Below are 15,837 nucleotides of genomic sequence, written 5' to 3' on the forward strand. Positions count from 1 at the left end.
CAGTAAGTCATCATGGCTGGTACAGAAAATGCATGTTTCCTCACAGGAGGGTAGGAGGAAGGTCTCCTAATCCAGATAAGTTATCCAATGACTCTGGGCCTTTATTTGCTCATCTTAAATTTGAAATAATACTTAATACATACCTTGCAGCATTATCTCCATGGCAAGAAAAGAAACTTGAAGGCAGAAAGGGTACAAAAGGAACCTGATCTAACCAGATTAGGACATCAAAACTTATCCTGAGTATAATTAAGGGCAATTGGTGAATTTTAAGCAGAAAAATGTTTGTTAAATAGAAAACAACAACAGCAACAACAACAACAACAACAACAACAATGCGTGGATGGCAGTATGAAGTAGATTTAGAAGAGAAAGTCGATAAAACCTGCTGCCATTACAGTTATCCACTCTCTAAATAATCAGGGTATTGGTTAGACAATGAAATGAGAATAGAGAGGAGGAAGCATATTTGAGATACAGTTACATAGTAGAATCAATAGATGTCAATAACTAAGTAGATGTGAGAGAAGGGGAAAAGGGATGAGTTAAGGAGAACACTTTGACATTACTAACTTGAGGGATTGGATAGACTGGTAAAATTGACTAAGATAAGGAGAAAAGAGGAAGAGCAGTGCTGGGGGGCTAGGAGAATTAAGACTGAGTGCCTGCTTTGTAAAGTATATGTGTGTGTGTGTGTGTGTGTGTGCGTGTATGTGTGTGTGTGTGTGTATAAATATATATGTATATGCGAACATATATACACACATATATAATGTACACCTGTAACTAATATAATATTGTATGTCAGTTATAATTAAACATAAATTTTAAAAAGATCGAAATGCCTAGTGATGTACAAGAGACATTTTAAGATTATGATTTGGAGCATATGAGAGAAGTCTGGATAGAGGTACATGTGTGATTTGTATCATATCCATGTTAGACAAAAGAATATGTGGGAAAAAGAACATTTGGAAGTTTGTGTAGAATGAGAACAAAAGACAGCCAAGGGCACCAACACATAAAAGTCAAGGTGGGAAAAATATGAAAGAGGTTGAAATGAGTGGAAATTTTAGGAAGGAGTAAACTAGGAAGATACATCATAGAAACAAAGGAAAGACTTTCAATGCAAGAGTCATCATCAGGGTTCAATGCGGGAGAAAAGTCCAGAAAGATAGGATTTGAAATATGCTCTTATTATTTAGCATTTTGGAAGTTATTGTTAATCTTTCTAGAGCAATTTCAGTGAGGGAAACATGAACAGAATCCAGTTTCAGGATGTGATTTGACAAAATAAAAATATCACTGCTGTGTAGACAATTCTTTCAATAATTTTGGCTGAGGAGAAAAAGGGAGAAAATAAGTTAGGGTTGCCATATAGTCATATTTATATGATAATAAAGACTTGAGCTAAATAATGAGGGCCAAAAATAAGGATGAGAAGGTTTAAAGATGTAGACAAGTGGAGGGGAAATTGATGGAACAGGGACCAAGAGGAAATAAGAGGATAAGATTCAGGGCATTGATTGAAGAATTAACTTTAGACAAGAAGAATGACACCTCAACAAACAGGAATTGAAGACAATTTTAGGAATGGGGACAGTTTCAGATGAGCTAATGGGTGGGGTGTAAGAAATTGAAGTGTACATTAACAGAGAACGAAGCTGTAAGGGAATTATAGAAAAAAATAATAATGGATATTTGTGTTTTATTTTACCTTAAAATAACCTCCATCAAATGGTAAAGTGTAGTTCCTCAACTTCACAGTTCCAATATTTTCAAAGTACAGTGAGAAAATTTTTGTGTATCATATCCACTTAAAAGCCTCCCTCTTTTTAACTGGTTTTGAATTTTAGAAAAAAATTCAAATGCAGTTCCTTACCTCCATATTATTTTGGTAATTAAAAATACAATCTATTATATTTTACAATTAAAAGTAACTTTTATATTTCACAGAAAATTGGAAGGTAATATCATATGGGAAAATTATGAATTATATTCTTTTAATCCTTTTTTTCAGGCTATATTACATTTCAAAATATATTACAATTTTAACTTAGTTTTTTTTTATAAACAGGTTGATCAGTTACAAAAGATGAGCAATGGTCTTAAAACAAACACACAGAGAAAACAAATAAGCTACTGTAAATGGAAAGCTTTTGTATTTTTACAAAACTCAGTGAATTTATTTTATTGATTGATTGATCGATCGATTGATTGATTTAATGTTGGCATTGGTTAATGAAATCCAATAAGTTTCAGCTGTACACTTTAACATTAAGGCATATATATATTTACACTGTGTGTTCACCTCCCATAGTTAGATTTCTTTCCGTCACCACATATTTGACCCCCTTTACCTCATTAACGCCTCCCCCCATGCCCTCTGGTAACCACTAGTCTATTGTCCATGTCCATGAATCTCTGTTTGTTTGTCCCGTTCATTTGTTGCTTTTAGGTTTATATCCCACATATAAGTGATATGTGATTTTCAACTTTTTCTGTCTGACTCCCTTTATCATTATGAAGTATCTCTCAGTATCTTTTTTCACTTTTATTTTGATGTCTATTTCATCTGATATTAGCACTGCTACTCCTGCTTTTCTCTGAATGTCATTTGTTTGAAATATCATTTTCTACCCTTTCACTTTGAGTCTTTTTTGTCTTTGGAGCTGAGATGTGTCTTCTGGAGGCAGCATATGGTTGGTTTTTGTTTTTGATCCATTCTGCAAGTCTGTGCCTTTTTATTAGGGAGTTCAGTCCATTTATATTTAGGGTGATGATTGAAATATGTGGTCTTCTTATAGCCATTTTATGTTTTGCTTTCTGGTAGCCTGGTATTTCCATTGCTTCCTTCTCTTTGTGTTTTTGTATTCTTTATTTTGGTTGGCTTTTGTAGGTTTTCCCTCTGGTTCTTCTTGTTTTATGTTACATACTTCGATTCTGAATCTTTGGTGTGTGGTTACCATTACAAATATATAAAGGATAGTTATATAGAGAGAGAGTCATCCATTTTCTTCTGTGTGTTCCTTATCTCCATTCCCCGTTGTGAATTTGGATCTTTGAATCTTCCCCTTTTCAGTCATTGTTATCTCAATTTGTCCCTATTATGCTAAATGTTCATTACTATCTTGCTATAGCAATTCACTTATTATTTAAGCCTATAATACCCTGTTCTTAGTAAGGGTTGCACTCCTCTGCTTCTATTTACCTGATGGTCACCTTACTCCTAATTATGTATTTTTTTTGTCATTTCGTTTTAGGTGAGTTGACTCCTTTTAGTATTTCCTGTAGTGCAGGCCTCGTAGTGAATTCCCTCAATTTTTATATGTCTGGAAAGGTCTTTATTTCTCCTTCATATCTAAAGGAGAGCTTAGCTGGATACATTATTTTTGGCTGGTAGTTCTTTTCATTTAATAGTTTGAATATTTGATTCCACTCTTCTGGCTTGTAAGGTTTGTGCTAAGTCCAATGATAATCTAATGGGTTTTTCTTTAGAGGTTACCATCTCCTTTTCCCTGGCTGCCTTGAGAATTCTTTCTTTGTCATTGATTTTTGATAATTCTAATACAATGTGTCTTGGTGAAGCCTTTTTTGGGTTGAGATAATTGGGTCGACCTCTTGAATTCCAAGCTCCAGTTCATTCCTTAGATTTGGGAAATTCTCGACAACTTTTCATCTGAAAATGCTTCCTAGTCCCAGCTTCTTTTCCTCACCTTTGAGAATGCTCATTATTCTTATGTTTCCTCTTCTGATGGTATCAACTAGTTCTTGTATTTCTCTTTTATTCTTTTTCATTCTATGCTTTCTCTCTTATTTCTTCTGATTTATTTCTAGATTTCTGTCTTTGATATCACTGATACTTTCCTCCATTTGGTCGACTATTTCCGAAGCTTGCTATTTTATTTTTTAAGTCTTGCAGTGTGTTTTTTATCTTCAGAAAATCTATTTGGTTCTTTTTGAGGGTTTCAATCTCCTTGCTCTGCTCATCTAGCTGTTTTTGCAATTTCTGAAATTCTTGATATGACTTGTTTCAAAACTCACTGAGTTTTTTCAGATGTACCAGCCTGAATTCTCTGTCACTTGAGTCGCATATTTCTATATCCATAAGGTATTTTTCTGAAGATTTTTATCAAATGGAAGTGTATTCTGCTTTCCTTTTCTATTTTTTCCAGAAAGAAGATTTATTATATAAAGGTTTCTCTTTAGCCTGTTGCAAAGAATGCTTTTTTCTTTTGGTTTCCAGTAGGTGGCTTCTAAGCCTCTTGGATCTCTGCTTTATATAAAGCCTTATTAATGCCTTTTCTTTTGTTTTCTTATAGATGATTAATCACGTTTGCTACCCTATGTCTCAGTCTCTGTCAGTGTTAGCAACAGTTTCGGTAGCATTTGTTCAGATCCCCCTGGTGCTCCGTGATGTTCAGTGTCGGAGGATACGTGGGAAGGGGCCTTCTGGCTTTGGAGTTGGCGGCTGCAGCTCAGCCTCGGTTTTGCAACTGTGGCTAGTAAAAATCAACTTGTTTCTCTGCTGTCTCTACTTCTCTACTTTCTGTCCTGATGTCTGGGCCTTGCCGCAGACCAGTGGAGTTCACAGCTCTCCCAGGCAGGGCTATTCAGGGAACTCACTGCACTTTCTCTTCTCCTCTTTCTCTTACAGGGAGTTCAGGCTGCGAGAGGCAGTTTCTTTGTTTCTCCCAGTCCACCACATGACACCTGGGGTTCTGACCTGTGGTAGCTCTTATGCATAGATCCCATGCTCACACGTGCTGGTGTGCAGTTTGAGTGTTTTTTGTTCAGTTTTAGATGTTCCGCTTATTGTTGTTTCAATGGGAGAGATCTGGAGACGTCTTTCACTCCACAGTTTTTCTCCAAACTCGTTTATTTCTGTATAGTGTCTTGGATATAAAAGCTCTGAAAAGATTTTAATTTCAGCAGAACTGAGGGAGGGTGAGGAAAAAAGAATAGATACACATTAGCCCAGTTTTGTGCCACTGATCAACAGAGAGGATCTGGAAGAATCAAACTTCTTTTTAGACTTCCACGTGCTATAGTGTAGCTATTAACCATGTTTCTTCATTCACAAATGAGAACTCATTTTAATCTCATCTTTTATCCAGGTAGGATCCATCTGTTGGTTTATCTTCATACATTCCTTGAGAGACTTATGTTACCTGGGAAGAGAAATACTCCTTTTAGAAAGGAGAGCCTAGATTTGAATGTTAGATATCTGCATGTGTATTTTTGGCCAAGTTACCTGACGATTTTGGTCCTTTATTTCCTTATCTGTTAATACTATTTAATGCCTACCTTTTGACATCTTTGTTAAGATTAAAAATAATGAATGTGCAGTATCTAACACAGATTACTATATAAAAAAGGGTTCAATGCATGTTTCTTAATGATAACTGTGCTAGAAAAAGGATTCATACCCATGGGCCTAGAGAGAATTACATCAGAAAGAGATTAAATTCCAGAGAATTTTCTAGTGGTTAATTGCTGCCCCCTAAAGTGATTGCAGAGTTGCAGAGACAGCTGAGTAGGTCATAGGCCTGCCAGAATAACATATCCCTTTGCTGAAGATATAGCAATGTGGTTTTCTGCAACTATAGTGTACAACTATATAGACTCTAGCTATTGGTAATCATAAAGAGTAAAACAATACATAATTTTAAAAGTCATATGTATTTTAAGCAATCAGTCAAATACAGGCAGTCCTCACTTCTCAGTTTTAATATACACACATTTTAGTTATCATGATTTAGTTAAATAGTACAGTTCTCCAAAGAACATGGTTCACATTTCATTTACCAGGGTACAATAACTCTGAGTAATTACACAAAGTACATTGCTGCTAGCTATTCCATCCTCGAACAGCTATCTAACAAATGTGTAATCAGTGATGAATAACATCACATCTCTAAAAGGCTGTCGGTGATTGGTCACAACACTTTTGTTACTCAGTTCATGCACAGACAGAAAAGTGTGTTGTTGTGTTGCCTCCTAGTTTCCCAGTGATAAACCCAATGATATTTTACAAAAATGGATAATCAAAGTGGGAAGTTATCCAAAAAAGATTTTAAAAAGCAGCAAAGAAATAAAAATGATAAGCACAAACATGAAATTTAAATTGAATGTAAATGGAGTTACAGAAGAAACAGCTAATAATACAATGTTAACAGTGTCTCCATTCATGAGACTCTAGATGTGCAGCTAGAGAATTTAGTTAGGGTGAACTTAATTGGCATAAGTGAGGAAAATGGTTGTGATAGAAAGAATGAAGGTGTCCAAAAGAAAGTGATTCCAGCTGTAACTCACATTAAACAAAATTTTGGAGATATATCACGATATTGAAAGTGTGAAGAATAAAGTGTCAGAAACTGATTCGAACTTAGAAAGAAGTGTGATGATTTTCCAAGGCATAGGAAGAATTCTCATTCCGTATCGTAAGTTATATGATGAGAAAAAGGCAAGTACTGTTCAAACTACTCTTTGTAAATTTTTCTAATAAAAGAAAACACTTGATTGATTTCTGTTTTAAATAATGATGTACTAAAGTAATGACACTTTTACTATTTTTATTTTCCTATACATTTTTAAATGTTTTTAATTGTTGACAAAAATTTTTAAAGCCAAGAAAAATATTTTCCCATTGATTATTAAGAGTTCTTTGTATCTTTTCAGCTTGTTCTCTCATTTTTATAGTCTTGCACTCCTATGCAAAGCAAGAACTGCCTGTACTTACTAATTAAACACTCTAAATATGATGAGCCATCATTTGGTCTTTGCATTTTGTGAAGTATTTCCTTACCACTTATCTAAAAGGCAGGATTTAAGTGTCAATATAGCACTTAGTATATAACACTAGATAAATGTTAGTAATTGGACCCCTTCTTTAAGAGTATCCGTAATTCAAAATGTTGAATTCAATCAATTTATTGTTGCTTCCACACTTATAACTGTGTAATAGCATGAAATTTACACATTTAAGAAGAATGAGTGATATTAATGTCAGTAAGATCAGACAGCCGCGTGACCCAACACTAGGTCAATAGTTCTACTGAATGAAAATCGCCCGTGCTCAAAAGGAAGAAATTTGTATGCAGACACTCAAGCTGTTATTTAAAAAGACAATTTAAAAATGGACCAGGAAAGAAACACAATTGTATTTCATCTACCTAGGCTTGGAAATTGATTTCCAGGGTTTCTAAAGGAGAGACGTATGTAATTAATATGAATTGTATCAGTGGAATTACAGCCTGGCTAGAAAAAAAGGATTAATTCAGGCCCATTTCTAGAAAAGCTAATAAAATCTTTAACAGGAAGAAAGTTGTAGGTGCATGAATTCATTTGTAATCAAATAAATGTAGATTTTAATAAACCTTCAAAAATAAATTATAAGCATCTATAAATTTTATGCTATTTTTAATTATGAACTTTTCATAAGAAATGCAGTAATTTACCAAAAAGCAGTGAATGAAATACTCCAAACCATGTTAATTGATGTATTTTTTAAATTGTGCTGGCCTTTTACAATTTTCTTCCTTCTTTCTTTTATTCTTTTTATAATTTTTATTATTTTAAATGAAAACCGAATAGATTACAAGTAGCTAGAACTGCCTGGTAGTTTCAATGAAACAATTAATGCTAAATTATAAACTACAGATGCCATATTAGGTTTTTATAGCACAACCTGTAAAACATAACTTTTATGTTTTAGGCAGTATATTTCAGCCATAGTATATATACTCAAATATATATATAATAACAAAAAGTATTGTATTGTGACTTAGTTTTTCCTTTTTCTTTTTTCTTTAAAAAATTCTCAAACAGGCCACAACAATGCAGGGTATGCTATAATAGAGAAAAAAATCATATGATTGTGGCAACATGCATTATGAAGTTTTCGATATTAAAGTGTAAGAATACAATAGAGAAACATATACAGGCATAGAAGAAAATAATTCCATGGGACACTGTGAAAAATACCCACATGTACCCCTCATACTTTTAAAGCCAATGATGTTCTAAATGCTTTACCTATCAAAGCTATTTCAAGGAATAAATAATATAATTAATAGATCTGAATTTCTGTGTCTCTTCCTATGTTTTTTTGCTGTTCCTAAATTCATTATTCAATATGGATTTGTGAAGCTGAAATTATGAGAAGGATGTGCATTCATATATGTAATGCTGTTCATGTTTCATCTGTAAAAGTGTCAGGGAATAACAAATCCAGGATTTTCTTTTTGAGAAAGAAAAAGCTAATGGGCAAAATAGTACTGAATCCCAGAAGATTATATAACATCATGAGGATTCTAGCTGTCACTAGCATAATGTCCTAATTAGTTTTGCTGTAGGAGGTGCAGCATAAGAGAGCTGCATCTTTATTGAAGACTGTAGCCAACTTGCTTCCAGTCTAAAATTTATATTGTCTTAGATAATAGCATCAAACAGCAATGCGAACACTACTTGTAATTTATGTCACCATTTAGAGGCTATGTCTATTCTGCTAGAGTCATATTAACAACATTCTAGCCATTCCTAACATGACACCTCCTCTGTATATTAATAATAACATTCTAGACACATTATTTTTCCCTTCAAACTCCTCCCCAGTTGCATCTTACAGAAATTCAGTAAATAAAAATAAACTTTACAGGGTTAGTAGTATATTGGCTTTCAGTATTAAATGAAAGGAAAATCAAAGGATATTGAAATTGAGATGTCTACTCAAGCAATCAATTCACTCTTACAACAGGCTTTTCCTGCACTGTAGACAAAAAAAAAAAAAGGTCTTATGTTTCTTAGTTAAATGATGCCTTGATCAAATATAACAGAAAATAAAACATGAAAATACTTAAAATTATATATATATTCTATATGAATATAGCCATACATAATATAGAACCATATATGTTTACATATATATGCAAATATCTAGATATTTCTGACATGTCAATGCTAATTCATGTTCTAGATAAAAAAAGAAAAGGGAAAAAGGTTTGAAAATCAAATTAAATTTTAATAAATTTTCAAACAAATGATCAATTTCTTTAAAGTTCTATTTTTTTTCTATTTTAGTTAAACAAAATCTTTTTTTGTTTTGTTTCTACATAATATATTTGGTATTGGGGACACCAAACTGACTGAGTCAGATTTTTAATTTTAAGGAATGTGTTATATGATTAAGAGAAACGCTATAAAAATAGCTTTACATAATTTCTTCATGATATTGATAGAGGCATATGAGACTAATGGTATTTTTTAGTTTATATCTCTTTAATTATAGCACTAATTTTTAGTTGGTGCTTCATTATATTTGGTATCTCATAAAATCATCCTTAGGAAGTTTTCATATTCTAACTTTCCTCTTTCTTCATTTAATCATAAGGAAAATTATCATGTTTATAGCCAGAATCAATAACAGAAAACTGAGAGGCTGGCATGTACTTTCTTCTCTTCCCTTTCTTCCCTCTAATATTCTTTAATTCTCCCAATTGTTAGAACAAGGTGAGTAGGCAATATCTAATTTCTTTAAGAAAGAAGAATTTCAGAATAGCATTTTGACTTTTTTAACTGATAGCTTGTATGAAAGGGAGTAACCAAAGATATAACTTAAACCTTTGTCTTTTTGACTGAAAGCATCACTGTCCATCTTAGAAGCATTTTCTCAAAAGGACGGCACCACTAGAGCACCATCAAGTCCAAGGTAACATATTTCTTCTAAAAGTAAACCCTACAGTACTATACTTAGGGGTAAAAAAACAGGCCTATATATTAATCATACATAACTAAAGGAATTGAGTATTTATCATCCCAAATAGCCCAAAGTGTGTTGCAGTAACAAACAAAATCTCGGTGGCTTGTAACAACGAAGGTTGATTTCCAACTTTCCATGTCCATTTCAAGTTCGCTTAAGTTCAGTTCCACATCACTTCTCCTCTGAGAACCAGGCCGATAGAGCTGGTGATCCTAGCAAAGAGAAGAGCATAGGGTGAACCATATGCTAGCTCTTAAAGCTTCTGTCTGAAGAAACATATACTATGTATGCTCACATTTCACTGACCATAGCAAGTCACATTGCCATACATGATACCAAGAAGGAAGGAAGTAAAATTGTTCTTCAGGAGAGGTAGCAGATATTAATGAACAATGATACAATCTATTGCAGTGGAGATCTTCAAACAAGGCCCTACATGAACAGGTCCTCTGTTATTTCTCTAACGTCATTTCCTATTATTTGTTCATGATGCTCCTGCACCTCTAGCTTCTTCATTTTTTCCTCTTCTGCCACAGGACCTTCTGCACAGAGGTCCTGTGGCAGAAGAAGAAAAAATGAAGAAGCTCCTCTGGCCTGGAACACATTACCCCAAACATTTACATGACTCACCTGCTTGCTTCCTTCAGGCCATAACTCCAACCTGACTTTCTCCACGAGGACTTTTCTCTCTAACATACTACACATGGTATTCATATTACTGATCATCTAGCTCCCTTACTATATTGTTAACTGCATGAAAGCAGGAATTTATATTCAAATCTGGGCCACTACCCCCTACAATAGCATCTGGAATGAGGTAGACATGAAATAATTTTGTTGAATGAATGAACTCATAAATGAATGGGGCATTTAATTATTTCAGTTTAGCTGTTCCTCCTGTCAGCTTAACTGTCCTTTGCTAAAAGCTGTAGGTGTGAGGCCCTCCTCTTTTCCCAAACTAGACTTCTCTTTTCTCATAAACCTGATCTCTCACATACATGAGACATTTTTTGTGTTAGGACGATACACAGAAAAATTTATAAATTAGATATTTTGAGAGAGAGAGATTTTCTTCAGTCTGTGCCAATGAAATAGAAAGTGATTTAAGGTAGGTTATTTCAACCATTTGGGCCTCAGAAAATTTAGCATAATGAAAAGAGCATGACATTTATAACCAAGATATCTGAATGTAAGCCCCAGCACTACCACTTAACCAGCTCTACCTTACCAAGATATTTTGCTTTGGTTACATTCTCTAAGCTTTATTTTCCTTTTGCTTGTTTGTTTGTTTGTTTTGCAAAATTAGGCCAGGAAAATTACCTGTTCTAGTTATTAAATTCTCAGCCTTAACCTCCAAACCTTCCACTGTGTATACTGGGCTGGAATCTGTGCATCACCTGTCTGCTTTGCTTGCTGGTATCTCTTAGGCTCTGACAATGGCAAACACTAGAGGGAGACCACGGTCCTGAAGGGAGAATAAGGGAAAACTTCGTAGCTGGCAGTTCCCATGAGTCCTGCCTGCCCTTGACAGCAGCAGCAACTTTCAGTAGCAGCCACTGAATCCTGTTTTCTGGTTTCTAATACTTGCAAAGCCAGCTTCATGCTTCCTTTCTCTGCTCTAGACACAAGCACGAGTTGGAGCTCCCACCTCTGCAGTCTGTGCTCCTGCCCCACAGGGTCCGTCTTCCCAGCTCAGAGATGTCAGCATCAGCATAGCAGCACCACCTCCTCAGCGATCTGAATTTTGACTCCATGGGGACATCCCCTCCAAGCTCTTGAACTGTAACAGTTGCAACCTCTTCTCTTTGTTGCTTCAGTTCTAGGGGCTTTATTAAGCAGTTACCTTTAAGAAACCTTAGAATTTTCCTTTTATACTTTTCAGTAGTTAACAACTTTACACCTAGTTAAATCTTCACATTAAATTCTCTCCTGTTTTCTCTCCCCTGACATGATCTCGACTGATGCACTACCTGTCCTGTCAAAGTCGCAGGGTTATTGTGAGGATAAGATGAGATCACGTCTAGGAAAACACTGTGTACGACAGTATTATCTGAAAAATGGAATGACCGGATTGGAGTCAGTGTGGGCTTCAGGCACATCCGATAGCTTCCCCCAAATGACATATTATCCAATAGTGAGTCTAAGAGTTAAAAATAGTTAAGTCGGCAAATAATATCCCCACTCACTCATATGTGAATCAGCGGAAATACACGAAAAAAGACTGTTTTCTGCTTTAGCTTTTGAAAAGTGAGACAAGGGCATGGCACAAGTTGTACCTATGGGAGGAAGATGTGTGGGGTCCAAAGTAGAGGGGACTTTCTTTAACAGAACACATTAATCAGTGTCTGGATTTTAAAAAAGTAAAGGTAGACCTATAGCTAAGTTCCAGGCAGGAGCTATAGGGACCTGAATTGTGGAATGAATTATTCTGGAGTTGCTGAGCTGAGAGGGATGGGCAGGGATGAGGAATCGGGCTAAGTAATTTAACAGGAAGATAGAGAGACAGAGATGACAGAATCAGAATGACTTGCAGCATATCACTGCAAAATTAAGGCAATCCCTTAGTCTAGTTTAGTAATAATAATTAATAATAAATGATCTGTGCTGTTGCTGTTGCTGCAAAGATACCTTGTCACACTACCTTATGCACCTTGTATGACTCGTTCGAAGTATTATGTTTGTTTGAAAATCAAGGTAAAGTGGCTAGAGGCCAGCACAAAGAAGACAGCTGGAACTATCCATAAGAAGTGAGAGCTCAGGAAAATGAGAATCCCGGGGAGGCAGGAGTTTTAGATCTAAAAGGACCAACTAGAACTTGAGGTTCATTAAAGGACAGTAGAAACTGCCACCACTTCAGGATTGAGGCATGGAGAGAAGCTACAATCAGGGTTGAGGCATTTGGAACCACAAGTACATCTCACATAGCACAGAAGGCCTAAACAAGGAAAACTGCATACAAACCATGAATAAGTTTCATTGGTCGAGTACACAGAAGGCCCCTCTGCCTTCCTAGCTCCATCTCTATCCCAATTATCTCCTGGGGAAGTGTTCAATAAAAATTTAACTTTCTAATAATTTTATAGTTTGGAAGTAGAAAATTAATTTGCATGGTATTTGTCATCCTCTTTCTACCTCTAGCTCTTGACAACTGCCCAAACTCTCCATAACACCTTCACTGTAGTCCCACCATCCACATCTACCACATGTATTCCCTGTGTTTACCTTCCTCCGGCTTCTTTAGGACCTCTTTATCCCCTAAGATTGCCGTGTCTTTTCTCCCTGCATGATGACACCTATTATTAATTGTTATATATCCCACCCCAGTCTATTAAAAAGTCTTGTCGCACACACTCACATACATACATGTATTAAAAACAAAGCTATCTATAATAGTCATCCTAATAGATGTGAATACTGATATTGAGTACCTTTCATTTATGTGTTGGCCATACATATGTCTTCTTTGGAGAAATGTCTATTCAGATCCTTTGCCCATTTTTTAAATCAAATTATTTGTTTTTGTTGTTGTTGTTTTGTTTTGTTTTGCTATTGTGAGTCTTATATATTTTGGATAATAAACCATGAACCCCTTACAGATACATGGTCTGCAAATATTTTTTCTCTTTCCATAATTGCCTTTTTATTGATGAGGATGTGAAGAAAAGGGAACGCTTGCACACTGTTAATTTATAATTAATTATAATTAACTACAATTAATTTACACTAATTGGTGCAGGTACTATGCAAACTAATATAAACATTCTTCAAAAAAAATTAAAAACACAATTATCATTTGATTCAACAATCCCAATTCTGGATATATATGCACAGGAATTGAAATCATGATCTTGAAAAATATCTGCACTCCCATCTTCACTGCAGCATTATTTACAATAGCCAAGACATGGAAGCAACCTAAATGTCTACTGAGTGAATGAATTAAAAAAATGTGAGAGATACACACATACACACACACACACACACACACACACACACACATACACATATGTATATACATATTATATATACATTTACATAAATACGTTTTAGATAGATAAAAATGAAATATTATTGAGACTTACAAAAGAAAGAAATCCTGTCATTTGTGACAACATGCACAAACCTAGAGGAAAATATACAAAGTGAAATAAGCCAGACTCAGAAATACAAATACTGCATGTTCTCACTTATATGTGGAATACAAAATAGTCGAACACATAGAAGCAAAGAGTGGAATGGAACTGGGTGGGGACAGGGGAGGTGTTGATCAAAGAGTACAAAGTCCCAGTTATACAAGATAAAGAAGTTCTGGAGATCTACCATACAGCATAGAGCCTATAGCTAACAGTACTATTTTGTAAACTTTAAAATTTGCCAGTAGGGTAGGTCTTATGTTAAATGCTCTTACCATAAAAGGAAAAATATAAACAAAACAACAACAAAAAATAAAACGAACAAACAGAAAACCAAAGTGGTGGGAGGCAACTCTTGAAGGCAATGAGTAAGCTTATGGCATTGATTGTGAAGATGTTTTTGTGAACATATACTCATCAGTTTTGTCACTATTTTTTAGCTGTGACCAAGAGTAAGTTAAATTATTCCTCATTGGTAGGAGTCCCCAAGTCAATACATTTTTGTGGGGGGTCTTAATATTCCTTGTTTCCCACAAGCAAATGACAATTTGTTACTTCTTTTGGTCACCAGATTGCTATTACAGTAATTAAAGTCTGTAGAACTTTAAGCAGCATAAAATAATTTTGTTCTAATGGAGTACAATGGTTGGACATTAAATTTGTGTTTGGACTTTAGGGATGTAGTTTGAAAGGATTTCTGGTTTATTTGTGCATGTATGGCCTAGCCCCAGTTTTCTGGACATATTTGATGAAAGTCATGTGGACTCCTATATTTAGAACATCAGATGAGATGGCTCTGTGCCTTCTCTGAAAAAAAGCCTTAGTGGAGTGTGTATGCATTGCAGTCTCTGCTATACCTTCTGGAACCTCAGAGAGAAGGACATGATTGGCTTGACTAGAAGAGACAGAGATCTGACTTCACAGTGACCACAGACCGTAAGGAAACACTGTCTCCCCACTAATCCACCCACATGAGCACAGCTTCCAGGTGGGGAAGACCTGTAGTGCTTTACCTTCCTTTAGGCTAGGAATTTCCTTTTTGTCTGGCTCAGGTAAGTGAGGCAGTGGAAGGAAGGCAGGAAGTTTTTATTTTCCTCAGAGGAAAATACTTCTGAGAGTTTTTTTTGTGTGTTTTTGTTTTTTTTTTTTTTTTTTTTAGACATTGAGCTAAGCATTTTGTAACTACTTTTCCATGTAGAGAGAAAATAAAACAGCATTTGGAAGGATTCTCCTCTGTGGAACTCATAATATTGAAGTCAATCATTTCCTCCCTGAAACTCTCATTTAATTCCATTATCACTCCCCTTTATACATGAGAAAACTGAGGCTTGGGAATTTATCCATGCAACAACTGTACAACTTGTAATGGTCAAACTGGGTTTTGACTAAAGGTCTAAACTACTCTACAATCGGAGATGCCTTGTGGACTGAAAGAAGGCAACTTTGCTACCTAATGGAGGTCCAACAGTCTGACACTCTATTTAGGTCATGCCCTTCCAGAGTGTCTATCAATATATCTTTTATAAGCACTGATAATTTGAAGTTTGTTTTCATCATTTATTCTTCATTCTCCTGTTATTTACCTATAGTAACTAGCTAATCAAACTTTACTTCAATAAACATGGTCACCTTGGTTGTAGATGCAGAGACTGTATGAATAGTAGAAAAACAGAAGAAAGAAAGATTTTGACAAGACAAAGAAGTAAGGGCGGTGGAACCTACTAAGACAGATTTTGGTTTTGTAGTGTTGGAATGTTATACAATGTAGGGGTACTCTCTTTAAGATAAAGTTCAAAATTGAAAATATAAAAATCAGTACAAAATCAGTAATTATAATGAGAGAATAAATACAAAATTGTGAATTTAAAAGCTCAGACAAATATCAAAATGATCACAAAATCCAGAAAACACTAATCATGCTTTTATGGACTAGCTACTTTTTTC

General features: G+C 35.0%; 1 protein-coding gene across 1 annotated transcript in view; it reads right to left on the bottom strand.

The window, feature by feature from the left end:
- Positions 1–9,102: 9,102 nt before the first annotated feature.
- Positions 9,103–15,837, bottom strand: part of LOC112476986 — a 37,285-nt gene continuing 30,550 nt past the window's right edge. The window contains exon 5 of the mRNA XM_025044319.1: positions 9,103–9,972. The gene's annotated coding sequence lies outside the window, so the exon portion shown is untranslated. The remainder of the gene's footprint in view (positions 9,973–15,837) is intronic.

This window comes from Pteropus alecto, unplaced genomic scaffold (genome assembly GCF_000325575.1).
Source record: "Pteropus alecto unplaced genomic scaffold, ASM32557v1 scaffold222, whole genome shotgun sequence".
Classification (NCBI taxonomy): Eukaryota; Metazoa; Chordata; class Mammalia; order Chiroptera; family Pteropodidae; genus Pteropus; species Pteropus alecto.